Source organism: Euphorbia lathyris, chromosome 7 (assembly GCF_963576675.1).
Source record: "Euphorbia lathyris chromosome 7, ddEupLath1.1, whole genome shotgun sequence".
NCBI lineage: Eukaryota > Viridiplantae > Streptophyta > Magnoliopsida > Malpighiales > Euphorbiaceae > Euphorbia > Euphorbia lathyris.
The window spans coordinates 85875741-85891820 of NC_088916.1; the positions used below are offsets into that span (position 1 = coordinate 85875741).

Sequence of the window (16080 nt, forward strand, 5' to 3'; positions counted from 1 at the left end):
AGAGACTGTGTATAGGTTGAATCTTAAAACATATGTTCAATATTACATTAAAGACAAAGGAAAACCCTCAACCCACCCATTCGAACCCATGACCTCTAAGGTCACAAGTAAACTCTCAACCAACAGGCTAAGAGCTTCACCACAAATACATTAAAAGTTAGAAAGGTATTAAAGTATGAGCATTTACATTTGCATTTGCATTAACATATTTATGAAACATTTTGGACTGAAAATATTAGTTTAGGAACTAAACATGAAACTTGTCATATCACCACATCACTCAAATAACTTAGCATATTTACATACCTATGATTGCGGAACAATATTAGCAATTTTGGGTGTTCTGAACGTGTTGAATTGGATAACTGGACAATGCATCTATGAATCTTGATTGTGAAGCAGATAGTTAGAGAATGTAACTTCCAAGAGAATGATTGCACATCATAACTCGGGAATGTGATGGCTTCTTTCGAAAATTCTTCTCGCGAATTCAAGTGATTTAGAGAATGTGATGGCCAAAACAATAGTTGTACAAGAGAGTTGGAGAATGTGATGTGCCTGTTGTGGAAAAGGTTACACGAAAAAGGGATATTAGTAAGGATATAAAATACACTTATTAATATTAAATTGTCAATACTTTTAATAATAGTAAATTCTACTATTATTTAATTAATAACCAAAACATTTTTTTATTAACTTGGCCTTATACATCCGCAGCTCCCTGAAGTTATCCAAAAACTACAACTGGCTCCTATACTCTAAAATGTTGCAACTAAATTTGAAACAAATATCACATCAAATGGCACATGGCAGCGTGTGATTGGTAGTGTGCGTTAGTTGCAACGTTTTCAAGTTCCAATCCCGCGCTGCCATGTGGTATGTGACGGGCTATTTGTCTTAAATAAGCGAGTTGCGGGTTAGTTGAAACATTTTGAAGTTTAGAAGTAAGTTGCGTTTTTTGGACAACTTATGGCGGCTGGAGATGTATTATGCATATTAAGGGCCGTTTGTTTTACCTATTGCTGTTTGCTGTTGGAAAAAAATATTTTTCTAATTCACTGTTTTTGTAAAAAGCTACATTTTAGGTGTAAAATATAAACACGAAATCACTAACCAAATATGTAAAACTCTTCATTTTGAAGTGAAAAGACAAACATAAATATTGAAAGCTATTTGAGTTATAAAAGCTTGAAATATAGTTTTTCATTAAATGCAAATTTTCCAAAATATTCAACTTTTAAGTTGAGCAATTTTTCGTTTAGCTAAAGTTGATTTAAATTTTAAATCAGAAAAATGTTTTAATGTTTGGAAAAGTAATATTAAATGCGCTCAAGGTGGCAAGCAATTGGGTTAAATACAACATTGGTTACTGAACTGATATGGTTGTTTTAAAATGGTTACACAACTTCAATTTGTCTCAATAAAATCACTCAACTTTGAATTTTATCTTAATTACAATCCGCTGATTCCAAGGCTCAAAAAGGCATCGAAAAAATGACATGGTCACACGTCAATATGAAACAATTTAGATCTTTGACCTAAATGAAACGTGACAGCCACGTGGCGTATCTAAAAATGGGAAAATGTTTTACTATGTAAAAATATAATAATTGGCATAAGTTATTATTTGGTCTATGCTTGATTTAAAATTTTATCCTTTGGTCATGGATTTATTATTTTGTCACATTTGACTCCTGATATATTTCAATTGGTGAAATTTCACCCAATTTAAAGACTTGACATAATTGTTACACATGACGATATCTTTACATGTAATATGCTTTAAATCATGAAAATATGGTATAAGATGTAATGATTAGGCAAATGATATTCGATTTCAAACTTAATATAAATTAAAAAATTTATTAATATAGAATAATTTAGGTTTAAGTTTCTCATTCTTCTCTCCGTATTCAACGGATTCAATTTAATGTATAGAATAATATTTTTATAAATGATTTGGTTCATGAATATTTTCCTTAGATGAAATGTATATTTGAGACTCATGAATTTATTTTTTATTGATTAAATTATTAATCTTTCAAATAGGTACATTGAGTCTCTATCTCTTCTTTTTAAGAATATTAAATCTTTAATATTTTAAATAGATAGATTAAGAGGGTGTTTGTTTCCTGTTTTTAAAACTGTTTTTTTGCTGTTTCATACTTAAAATGTGATATTGTGGTGTTTGGTTAAAAATAAAAAAACTGGAGCTGATTGCTGTTTTGGAATCAAACAGCAGCTTCAGAAAGGTGGTTGTAATTTTAGAAGGCCACAATTGCCCTTTACGCACAAAAGGAAAGAAATATCTGAGCATGAGGTATTCTTATTGAAATTTGCTCGGGGGTATTAATGAATTAAGTTGGGTAAGTGAATTTTGGGCATTCAGGACAGTATAAAGGGTATACTGATTGTTGGGCATCTCAAACTTTAATCAACTTGTAACTACATGCAACTTAATAATGAAGAAAATATCAATGAGGTCTACACATCTGTATATTGAAAATATCATTACAAGTTGTTTGTAAATTTGTATCCTCCCTTTATTGCCTATAATAACTGGATGTAGCAAGTGCAAAAGCATCAAGGTGTGGTTCAAGTGATGAAGATGGCCTTCCACCACAAAAGGAAACAAGCCCTTCAGCAATAGTTAATCATAATTTTACCAAACAATACTAATCAATCAGCTAACAGTAACAACAGTAAGCAACAACACCAAACAGTAGATATAAACAGCTGAACCAAACCTGCACTAAATGTTTGATCAATTATTCTTTTAACATATAACTTACTGGTAGTAGATGTCTATTAAAAGCTAGAGGTTCATGGTTTGAATCCTTTAATATAAAAATTTCAATTTTTTTTTTGGTAAAGTAAGGGTGGCTAGAAATATAACTGGAGCAACCATCTCTGACCTAGAAATGTGACCCATTGGATTGAATAGAGTTGACCTGGTTGTGATAGTCTGGGTATGAAAATTATGCTTAAATCAGGCTCAAGAGGCTGATTTATCCCTTTAAACAAGTTTAATGGTTCAATATATTACTGCTCCCCTAAACTTAATCCCCTAGTACATTAATGTTTCAATTTCGTTAGTGATCATTGTGATATTCTCTTCTTTACATAATAAAATTGCAAAACTGAAATAAAAATGATACAAAATTAACAAAGACAACCAAGAGAATATACATTCACTTCTAAAATAGAAATTACACTGATAAAAATAAAAAACTTAATAGAACATGTGGGCATAGCAGAAAATCGTTGAGAAGCCATGATTAAGTAGTGGAAGCTAGATTCAATTTAAGATCAAGTTTTTCAAAGTAAACCCAAATGTAAACCAAAAGAATTGAAATAAATCAATTAGAGTTTACAAAGAACACTCCTAAAACAATTAAATTCAGTAAAAAATTGGTAAGCAAGTTATGTCATACGAGGTATTAGGGAGTCTTAATCTCTGCTGGTTTAACTTCAAGTACCAGATCTATTTATCATAACTTGATTGTGATATTTAAGGTGCATATACTGAATTTCAATAGTTGCACCATAACTATATTGTGACATTTGAGGTATATATAAAGAAGTTGCATTGTATTTCCTGGATTCTTCCATCTGCACAAACATAAAGAAAATAGCATGATGTAGCAATCAAACCAAAAAGTGAACTGCCTTAAGCAACTCTGAGATTAATGTAATGTTTGACAGTTGATATTAATGTAAAGCAAACCTATTTAATAACTACAATCTCTTGTATTCCAAAGCCATTACTAGACTTATTCCTAGACAGAGGGATTCTTCATTATGGAGTTCAATAAAATTCCTTTGATCATGTCAAACCTAATAAAGAGACTTAGATTCTTTACTTGAAGATCTTTTTCTATTCCAACAAGTGGAAAAATGGTTTTTGACCAACTTCCTGACACATTAAGAGAGATTAAATAAACCTAACTTAGTTTATCAAACATCTTTATTTGTATATTTCAAGCTTACTTACTGCCATCAACTGAAGAAATAATAAACTAATTCGGAAGAATACTTAAGAAAAACTTCAACCAAAACTCTAAAACCAAATGAAATCAAGTATGAAAACGAACTCCTATTTTAATTACCTTTTATTTAATGATACGGGTTCAACAAAGTTGGAAAGATAAATTGATACCTAGTAAAGATGGGAGCCGTGCTGGAAGGCACTTGGAGTAACAGTTGGCAAGATAAAATCTAATTCAAAAACCTTATAACCAAAATGATGACTCAAGCTATGAAACCGGACTATTTCAACGACCATTGACTAGGTCGTGGAAAATAAATATGGACAGTTCATAAAAAGATGGTATGTCAGGTTCTGCGTCCATTATCTAGCACTAACATTGCAACTCCGTTTGTGGGGTTTGCGAATCTCTAGGGGAGCAAGAAGTTGACTATGTGGAAGCAAATGAGGCCTTGAATGCCTTAAATATGGCACTTAGCCCGCAACTAATGGTTATGAGGCAACCATCCACTCATATTTTGTTGGACATAGATTATAAAAATATGGTGGAATGGATTAAGGGTAAAGGGAGACAGTGTGAAAGTTGCAAGAATATTATATGAAGGATAATAAAAAAAATAGCATTTGTTAATGTTGAGATTGGTCATAATTGTCTTCAAAACATGAAGCCACATTGCCACCTAGAACAATGCAATTTTTTTTTATAAGCATCGTGAATTTTATTGAATACATTAGAAGAGGACCAACTTTGTACACCTAGTTATAATTATTTTACAAACCATTTTACTTTTTATTTAAGACATTTATAACTAGGTGTACAAAGTTGGTCCTCTTCTAATGTATTCAATAAAATTCACGATGTTTAGAAAAAAAAATTGCATTGTTCTAGGTGGCAATGTGGCTTCATGTTTTGAAGACAATTATGACCAATCTCATAATTTAGCAAATCCTGTTTTTTTAATTATCCTTCATATAATATTCTTGCAACTTTCACACGGTCTCCCTTTACCCTTAATCCATTCCACCATATTTTTATAATCCATGTCCAACAAAATAGGAGTGGATGGTTGCCTCATAAACACTAGTTGAGGGCTAAGTGCCATATTTAAGATATTCAAGGCCAAATTTGCTTCCACATAGTCAACTTCTTAGTCCCCTAGAGATTCGCAAACCCCACAAACGGAGTTGCAATTTTTGTCATAGATAATGGACGCAAAACTTGACATACCATCTTTTTATGAACCATCCCTATTTATTTTCCACGACCTAGTTGAGGGCCGTTGAAATAGTCTCACTTCATACATTGAGTCATCACTTCTAAACATCTCAGCTCCATTGTACAATCTTCCAACCTTATCATGCAATGATATCTAAAAAAACAAATAAAACACAATAAAGATCTAGCACCTAAGAAGATAAAACCAAAGTTGACAAATACATACCTCAAAGTTATGTTGATTGAAGTCGTTTTGAACCAACAATTTATCCAAACCATTTGGGAAATTGAATTTTGGATGGACATCATATGATGGAGAATCTCCTTGTTGTGAAAGGAATTTCTTACCATGGAGGAGGATGAACTGATTGCACCATAGATAATCAACGACTTTCCTAAGTAGAGAATTATCTATATACAATTGTATATCATCAAAAAAATAATAAACATTACAAAAAAAAGAAAAAAATATATATGTAATAACCATTTTTTCGTATATGTTTATCTATCAACCCGAAATGTAAATGAAGAATTCACACGGATTTAGCCTTAACTTTATTTCCTTATCATAGAGTTTTTGCCTTTTAACTCCTTTTCCTTTTTAGGATTATAAACTCTATATAAACAGAGCTTCTCTAAATGCATAATATTATTTTACTTTGTGGGACTAGATCCATGACAATATATTTTACAAATAGGAACAAAAGAGTATGTTTAAAGAGTCACTGAAGCTTGACCTATCATATTGTTGTTTTTCTTGGCAAGGTTTGGCTTTACTTCTAGTTACTCAAATCTTATTCACCTATGCATAGCATAACTAGTTCTAGCTTATAGCATTATATATTCACTTAAGTGAACCCAAATGAAATATTTAATTAATAATTGGATAAGACGATTAATAGAAATAAAAGTAGTTATACATAAGAGACTGTGTATAGGTTGAATCTTAAAACATATGTTCAATATTGCATTAAAGACAAAGGAAAACCCTCAACTCACCCATTCGAACCCATGACCTCTAAAGTCACAAGTAAAGTCACAACCAACAGACTAAGAGGTTCACCACAAATACATTAAAAGTTAGAAAGGTATTAAAGTATGAGCATTTACATTTGCATTTGCATTAACATATTTATGAAACATTTTGGACTGAAAATATTAGTTTAGGAACTAAACATGAAACTTGTCATATCACCACATCACTCAAATAACTTAGCATATTTACATATCTATGATTACGGAACAATATTAGCAATTTTGGTTGTTCCGAACGTGTTGAATTGGATAACTAGACAATGCATCTATGAATCTTGATTGTGAAGCAGATAGTTAGAGAATGTAACTTCCAAGAGAATGATTGCACAGCATAGCTCGGGAATGTGATGGCTCCTTTCGAAAATTCTTCTCGCGAATTCAAGTGATTTAGAGAATGTGACGGCCAAAACAATAGTTGTACAACAGAGTTGGAGAATGTGATGTGCATGTTGTGGAAAAGGTTACATGAAAAAGGGATATTAGCAAGCATATAAAATACACTTATTAAAATTAAATTGTCAATACTTTTAATAATAGTAAATTCTACTATTATTTAATTAATAAACAAAACATTTTTTTATTAACTTGGCCTTATACATCCTCAGCTCCCTGAAGTTATCCAAAAACTGCAACTGGCTCCTAGACTCCAAAATGTTGCAACTAATCCTATCAACTTGTTTATTTGAAACAAATATCACATCAAATGGCACATGGCAGCGTGTGATTGGTAGTGTGCGTTAGTTGCAACTTTTTCAAGTTCCAATCCCGCGCTGCCATGTGGTATGTGACGAGCTATTTGTCTTAAATAAGCGAGTTGCGGGTTAGTTGAAACATTTTGAAGTTTAGGAGTAAGTTGCGTTTTTTGGGCAACTTATGGGGGCCGGAGATGTATTATGCCTATTAGGTTTTACAAAAAAAATTCTCATTGACTAAACTAAACCCCCTTAAATTGTAGTAGAAAAAACTAAATACTACTTCTAGTGCCCCAAATTATCACTACCTCTTTTGGTTCATAATAACAATAAGCATAGATGAGGTGATTAGCTAAATAGATAATTTCTAACTTTTTCATCAATTGGAAGTATAATTGGCCCTATAATGATAGCATATGGACTTTAAAAATAAACTTCTAGATGAGTAGGGAAACAATTATAAATGAAAATTTGGCCACACATGCAATTTACTTGTTCAAATATTATTACACACAAACCCAACCTGCATTTAAAGATCAAAGGAAATTACTATGTACTATTTAAAGCACAGTTTATGGCAAATATTACAGGAAATTATCAAAAACATTTTTTACAAAAAACGGAGCGAACATATGAATAATTGAAGAACAAATTTGAAACACTAACCAAATTGCAACATGTTGATCACTTAGGCATCCTGTAATTGGAACACCACTAAGTAGCAAACCTTGGAAATCTCTCCAATAATCTCAGAGTTTTTGGGGAGAATCGCAGCAGGAATGTTCAAAGCTTTCAATGTTCCTTAATTTCATTCAAGAGTTTTTATATTCATCAGCATAGTTCGAGATGCATTAGAGGCATGAGTGACATGCAAGCCACCTTTTACTCCGCTGGTTAAATTACTGATTAACCAGGTTCATTCTCTTCCATTGCAGCCTCCTTTGGAGACTCTTGCTTTATATCAGAAGAGACATCCATAATTTTCAAATCATTAGAAGCCAATGAAAATGAAAAAAGATCCATAAGAGTTATCTCATCTGCTACTGATTTCCTGATTTCTCCACCAGTGACATCTTCAGCTACAGCTCTATCTTCCTTATCCTCTACATCCATCTCTGTTATACACCCATCTGTCAGAACATGTTCTGAACCTCTAACTGCATCCAAATCTGATTTATAATTAAAATTAGAAAACATCAAGTAAAACGAATAAATAACATCCTCCCAGTTCTCACAAATCTCACAAATGATGGAAAAGATGAGCATATAATCTGGATAGAAAATATGACCTTTTCAGGTTCCAAGATTAAATCAGCATCAAGTGAACACCAAATGAATTAGCTTGCAAGTTCAATATGATGAAGTTTCTGATTTAGAGGCCAATCTAATACAAATGTCTCCACGTTATGTCAAGTCAGCTTATTACATATTTTCAAATATAACACACTTGCTATCTTATGAAATAAAAAAATAAAAAAAACAAATATATAATTTTCATAGACTATTGAAGCTTAGGGAGTTCCAGGACACAATGAAACTTTTGTGGTGTTTTTAAAACTTAATGAAAAGTTTAAGGACAACCAATTTATTTTAATCCTTACCCAGCACCCCATATTCCTAGCAATAATGTCCGGTCCAAATAATTTTTACAATTGACAAACTTTTAAATCGAGATATATTCCAACGTGGTATGAATTTAAGGAAGAGTACATAATAGAACACGATGACTCCAAACCGAAACCAAGATGAATCAGTTGTAAACAATGAATCATACCAAGGTTGCTGAGTTGGTCTACGGTTTCCTGCCCAATGGAACGCTCCAACTTCAGCAGCTTGAGGACCCGAACAGCTTGAGGACCCCAGCAGCTATTCCACCCATTGCATCAACTTCAGACTTGCACAATAAAGAAATATTTTGGAGGTCATCCTTAGTTACAACAGCCTCAATCTACAAAATATATTATCATAATGCAGAATCCTCCCAATCGAAATAAGAGGAAATAATAAGATATTGGAAAGTCTCAAACTCAGTTACCGGTTTCTTGATTGAGAATTTCAAGTTTTCCACGACCCATGTAGCCATTTCATTTTCATTTTCAAGATTTATCCCACCACATGCCTTTACTTGTACAGTCCCATTATTAGGCAGTGAAATCTCCCTTTCCCCTTTTGGCTTCAAGATCTGTAAGCCCTCCATTCCAACCTACATACACATTATACAATCACAAATAGCAAGAAGAGACAAAGAGAGATAAGTAGACTATTGACGTAACATGCCCTAAGTTTAGAATCATCAAGATTAGAAGGAATTACCTATGTTGTACTGTGACACCAACCACAGCACAATCAACCACCAACTGAAAGGAAGATTGGAAGAAACAAGGTTTGAGAGGAAGGGATAGTTAGATCTGCCGTTTGAGAGAAAAGACAGGGAGAGGTAGAACATGAAGAGAGAATAAACTCCTTTTATATGCAAGAAGATAGGATTTTAATTTGTACCATGTGATCAAAGATGAATCAACCGTGTAGAACTAGTCTCCCCATTGAAAATTACATTTTTGCCCTTTGGCAGATTATGTATTGAAAATCTTTTGGTTTTGTTTTTCAATTGTTACTTTTTAGAGATAATATACCTATTATCTTTTAAATTATTACTTCAAAGAAGAAAAAATCTCTAAATTATCCTTTAAGTTGTTAATTACTTTGTTAATATCCTTTCACATTTTATATTCCTCTTGTAATTATCTCATGTACTTTGTCCATCACTCCGTCCTCGGCTTTCAATTGAAAAAAAAATTGTTCTAAAATTTTAACTTGCCCCAAATTTTCAAAAGTCCCATTGCCTAAATAACCTTTATGTTTCTATAGAATTTGTTGGATGTAAAAAATAGGAAACATACTCCGTCACGTGTCAAAATGCTCGCTAAGTATGAGAAAGAAAACGTCAAATAGACAATAGTTATGAATTTTGAAAGTTCAGGGACAGTTGAAATTTTAGGGTTGTTAAATGTTATTAGATAAAAATGGGATTATTGAATGCAATTTGACAATAATAAAGTGTTATCGGATGCAATTGGACAAGAATACATGTCATTTAGAACTTTTATAATCAACTCTTGTATAGCCTTATAAATACAATTACCTTGATACTAGAACTTATACAATGAAGGTAGAGGTTATCTTGAGAGCCGTTTATCACGTTTTTAAACGTGGTTATAGCTAAAGAGTTTTTTTAACTTCTAAGGGTGAAATTGAGGGTTAAGTGCGTGTATACGGGCTACATCGAATTCAATTTAGGTTTTTCCTTTAGCTTTTTGTTATGAAATCAGTTAAACTTATAGAGGTATTTTGATATTTTGATTTATGTGTAATTTTAGAAGTTTTTTTCAGGTGATAATACTAAACATAGATTATTTTAAAGAAAATTTACATTTTTAGGCAAATTAATTGAGAAATATAGTGATTTTTTATTTGATGTTTTTGTTTTTGTCCATTTTTTTTATTGAAGGTCGAACCAAATATTGCGGTTTCGTTACATTTTAGTATTTTCATGCTATTTGGTCCAGTGATAAATATTCAGTTTTATCGATTCGATATTGAAATAATAACACATCCCTAATGGATACTACTGCTTCTAGAGAGGTCCTAGATTTATGTTGGATTAAATATATCAAAACCAGACAGTAAATCAAACTGGATTTATAGTTGGGTCATATGTCACTTGATTCCACCAAATAACTGGAGTTGATAGGACGGAATCACGTAATAAATAAATAATTAAATAATATATATAAGTATATTTAATTTAAAATTATAATTTTTTTAACTGTAACAGAATATATGGATTCATCACCGTATTGAAGTCTAATTATAGCAATTTTTGCATCAAACCATTAGTTTTCAAAATCAACCTTATTATTATATAAATAAAAAGAAAAAAAAGTTAGTGAATTATAAAAACATAATAAAATGTGTTAGAAAGAATGCATACACTTGAATGGACATGCTAAGTGTCATCCTTAAATATCTTGTTAAATAGCCATAACGTTCTTTGGGTGGTTACTAAGGATTTTATGCCAATAAACACAGTTTGGAAATGGATTAAAGAGTCATAAATTCTTAATTTCAGAACTGTTGTGAGTTCGCCGGCTAGAGAGAGTTCTGTCCGGGCAACTTTATTTCCTTAAGTAATTAAGAATCTAAAAATCGTCATTTTTGTCCCAAATAATACATAAAACGAGGAGGAACATGCATGAGCTCTCAAAACACAAAAAATAAACACAAACCAACTTGAAAATGCTAAATCATTATCATAAAATGCATGATTAACACAAAAAATATGGGCCTAACCCCTTCCCGGCCCCTTAAACTTGTAACTTTTTTTTCATTTAGCCACTTTAACTTTAGGTCTTCCCATTTAGCCACTTAAACTCAAGGCCTAACCCCTTCCTAGCCCCTTAAACTTGTAACTTTTTTTCATTTAGCCACTTTAACTTTAGGTCTTCCCATTTAGCCACTTAAACTCAAATATTGTAACTCTTTTGGCCTATTTTTTCAAATCAAAATTTAAAAAATTAGCAATTCGTCAAATGCAGTTATTAATTTATCATAACCAATTAAGTTATTAAACAACTAACCCCATAATTTGGACATCCATAAAACAATCTTTTCGGATTTGAGGGTTTTCGTGATAGTTTAAGTGGTGAAATTTTACCGTTATAGTGGCTAAATGAAAAAAAAGTTATAAGTTTAAGGGGCTGGGAAGGCAACAAGTGATATGTAAGTGCCATGTAGGCTTATAAAGGCTAAAGGTGTCTCATTTGTTGAGTTTAAGTGGCTAAATGGGAACACTCTAAGTTTAGGTGGCTAAATGAAAAAAAGTTACAACTTTAAGGGGCTGGGAAGGGGTTAGGCACATGAAAATGCATAATTGCTTGTTATAAATGAACATTATTTACAAAAACTTCTTTTTGTTTTAGACAAGGAAGAGTATTTGTTTTTTTTTTAGATCTGATCTTGTTAAGTTGAGCAACACATTTTTTTAAAGTATATTAACCCCAATATCTTTAATTCAGTTGTTATTTTTATCTAATTCACCTGTATATATTTTTTTTTTATTATAAACATAGTAAGATTAAGCAAAGATTCAACCAGTTTTTGTATTATATTCCTCATCCAAATACAAGATTTGAAGCACTCAATTCATGGTTTCTGAGTTATATTCTAAAACATGTCTTCTAAATGCATTTTGAATTCTACAACCCAACAAACTCCATCTCTATAGCTGATAAAATTAATTCTCCGACTATTCAAAATCTGTAAATTCTTGATCATCGTCCTCATCGTCGGTTGTAAATTCTTCATTATAGTCCTCATCACTGTAAGCATCTACTAAAGGGTCATAGAAAAACTCAATATTCAAACACTTATCCAAAATATCACCTTTGAGTATCACATTCCAACACCCTGCAATGTTGAGATGAGAAAGGGCTGTGCAGTTAGTAAGTATGGCTTCAAGACCCAATTTTGCAAAAGATCCACAACACATCTCAAGTTTCTTTAGACCACACATTGTATTTGCTATCACCATAGCCTCACTATCATCAACTTTCTTAAACATGGCAAAGCTCAAGTTTCTTCTCACATCAATTAGGGCTTTACAATTGTTCCCAAATTCTCCAATCCCTTTGCTAGTGATATTAAAACAAAAACTAATATCTAACACACTTAAATTCACTAGTGAATTAGCATGTTTTTCCACCATTTTGTCCGTCACTTCACTCATTGGAATTTTTAGCACCTTCAAGTTTGTCCCCCTACAAATACAAAAACAGATAGATTCATGTAAGTAAATCAAATGTTTATGTTCAAGAGAAAGAAATGAATCCACAAAGTCAAAATCTAATTTTTCCTTATTAGACAAATGTTAATTTTCAGTATTTCACTCATTGGAATTTTGAGCACCTTTAGGTTTTCCCCCTATAGATACAGAAAACATAAAACATATAGATAGATTCATGTATGTAAATCAAATGTTTATGTCCAGGAGAAAGAAAAGAATCTATAAAACCAAAATCTAATTTTTCCTTATTAGGAAATAACTTTAATTAAAAGATGAAATATAAGGAAAGTCTAAAATATCCCAAAATTAGTTTAAATATATTCTTTAACATTAAACCAAATGAACAATCGATTGCCTATCTTTGAAATTAAAATGGATTTTTCTTGACTGTCATAATATCAATAAAGATATCTCAAATCAAAGGAAGCATTTTTAAACATTCAAACAACACAAAAAATAGGAAAAAAATTTAATCAATTACCAGTTAGCAGCGTAAACGAAGCCATGATTTCCAAGCTTGGTAGCAGAGAGCAACCAAAATGAACCTCTATTGCGCTTCATAAGGTTAATGGCCACCCTATCAACATCTTTTATAGAACGGTCCCGTTTCTGGCACCAACCCTGGATGTTGATTTCAGACCAACAATAAGGTCCTGAAACACATGTTAACCAATTTTTGCAGATTAATGAAACCAGTCCTACTCTTTCTTCTATCGAGATTCGGACGAGTATGAAAGCTAGTATATCTGGATTCAGATCCTCCCACAGGGGTGATGAAGATGAAGACCTTTTGGACATTTCAACATTATTTTCTTCCTTCTTCACACCCAAATTTGTCATTACAACTAAAATTCATAAATAACTTTTGTCTTTAGGAGCCTTTTTCTATTCCTCACCTCCTTTTTATACACATACTACAACCCTGACATGTCAGGGTATTTTGGATATTTTTGTGATTATTAAGGGGTAAATTTTAACTTTAACTTGAGAGTTCTTCTGAAATAAAATTTGAGTGTTATCAAATAGCAAAATACATTTCTCAGTTCTTGAACTTTTTGTAGGTATTCTGTTTAGTCACTCTACTTCTATTAATTAAGTCCTTAAAACTTTTTTTTTGGCTTAGATCCCTATTATAAGTTTAAAATCAATTAGATACTCAACCTATTCTTTAAAAAGTCAAATAGATCTCTAATCTTGTATTTTATATTTTAATTTTAGTTGTCCGTTCAGTTATTTTATATTTTCGATACGATTTTTATCATTATTTTATGATATTTTCAGTCATCAGTTCACCTCTAGTAATCAAATAAACCTAGTCGATGATATATAGACATTTTTTTAAAATTACTATCTATAACACTAATTTTGGTTCGATTTAACGGATTATGTTTTTATTAAAACTAAACTGGTAATCCAAATCTAAAATATTATAAAATATTGATATACTTGAACTGAAAATATAAAATAGCTCAACTAAAACTTATTTTAATTATAAGAGGGATCTAAATAACAGTTTTAACATACGTTACGAACCTAACCGATGATTTGAAATAATTAAAAACCTGATTGAGTTTTAATATATAGATTGATGACCTAATTGATGGTTTTAAAAGGAAAAATCTAATATTACATTTACGCTATAGTTTAGGGGTTGAATTTAAAAATTGAAAGGTTTAATTGACTAAAAAAATATCCGACCATTGAAATTTATCTGTTTTAGTGATGACAAATGCACGTTTTAAGGTTTTTTTGGGTGTTTCGTTTTAATTTTTTCGGTATATTAAGTCCTCTAAAATTAAAATTGACGAGCTTAGATATTAAAGTCAGCCATTAATTAATCAATTAGGTCAAGAACTAAGATTAATGGTTGAAATTCATCAATTAGGTCAAAAAATTAAAAAATAATTCGTAGAAAAAAACAATAAAAAGCCCGTGAAAATAACTAAATCTGATTTTTGAGGTCCTAAACGGCCAAATTTGGCCAAAAGAGGGTGGGGTCCACAACCTTGCTATGTGTTTTGACCGTTGGTCCGTTTCCGATGGGATTAGGGGAACGAAACTATAAAAGAAATGCTAATTTTGAAACTTGACACTTTTTTCGACCTAATTGTTTTGATCTCGAATTAACCCTAATTAAAGTGTCAAACCAAATTTGATTTTAGATTAAATTGATGCTACCATATATCTTGGGATTAATCAATAAAGAATAAATTGATCCGAACCCGAATATTGTAAATACACGTTTTAAGGTTTTTTAGGTGCTTTCATTTTTTCGGTATATTAACTGCTCTAAAATTAAAAGTGGCCAGCTTATTGCCTTAAAGTCAACCAATAAGTAATTAATTAAGTCAAAAAAAAGTGAAAAATATTTCGTAGAAAAAAACAATAAAAGCCCATGAAAATCATTAAATCGTATTTTGAGGTCCTAAACAGCAGAATTTGTCTAAAAGATGGTGGGGCCCATATTTTTGCTGTGGGTTTTGACCGTTGACCCATTTCCTAACGGATTAGGGGTACGAAACCCTAAACCCTGATTTTAAGACTTGACACTTTTTTTGACCTAATTATTTTGATCACGAATTAACCCTAATTAAAGTATCCAACCAAATTTGATTTTGGATTGAATTGATCCTACTATATATCTAGGGGATTAATCAATAAAGAATAAATTCACCCGGACCAAATATATAAATACATATTTTAGGGTTTTTCGGTATATTAAGTGCTCTAGAATTAAAAGTGACCAGCTTGTTAGATTAAAGTCGACCATTAATTAATTAATTAGATGAAAAACTAAGATTAATGGTTGAAATTTATTAATTAGGTCAAAAAAGTGAAAAATATTTCTTAGAAAAAAACAAAAAACAAAGCGAAAATCACTAAATCGTATTTTTGAGGTCTTAAAATAGGGTGAGACCAACAGTCTTCTATCATGTCTCTTTATGCTTTTCTTTTGGATGATTGTAAATATCATCTTATCTCTTTTAATGACGTTGTTGTTTTTTATGTTTGTCTCTCTACGAATAGGGTTGCTCACTAGCTAGTTGTTGTAGCCTATTATATACCAAAACTTACATTTTATATTTAATACCATACTTTATATCTTCATTTATTTTCTTCTCTCATCTCTCGGGGTTAGGATCCTCACATTGTCGCAAGGAATATTTGGAAAAGTAATAACTTAAAAGTATGTGACCAACTTTGACCGTTAAATTTGATTGTCTCGCCCAAAAAATTTAATAAAATCAATCCATGAAAAACCAAAAATCACAAAAATGGCATCATTTTGTGTAAAAAATTATTTTAA

At 31.3% G+C, this 16080-nt stretch overlaps 1 long non-coding RNA gene across 5 annotated transcripts; it reads right to left on the reverse strand.

Annotated features, from left to right (window-relative positions):
• Positions 1-3390: 3390 nt before the first annotated feature.
• LOC136200771 (uncharacterized) lies at positions 3391-9354 on the reverse strand. 5 transcript variants are annotated; one of them, XR_010673498.1, is made up of 6 exons: positions 9245-9354; positions 8967-9134; positions 8706-8825; positions 7598-8088; positions 5431-5568; positions 3391-3612 (listed from the first exon to the last, which is right to left on the reverse strand). It is a non-coding gene; the product is annotated as an uncharacterized lncRNA (long non-coding RNA). The 5 variants fall into 5 exon arrangements; XR_010673494.1 differs by having other exon boundaries at positions 5431-5615; XR_010673496.1 differs by having other exon boundaries at positions 5431-5615; positions 7598-8100.
• Positions 9355-16080: the final 6726 nt, after the last annotated feature.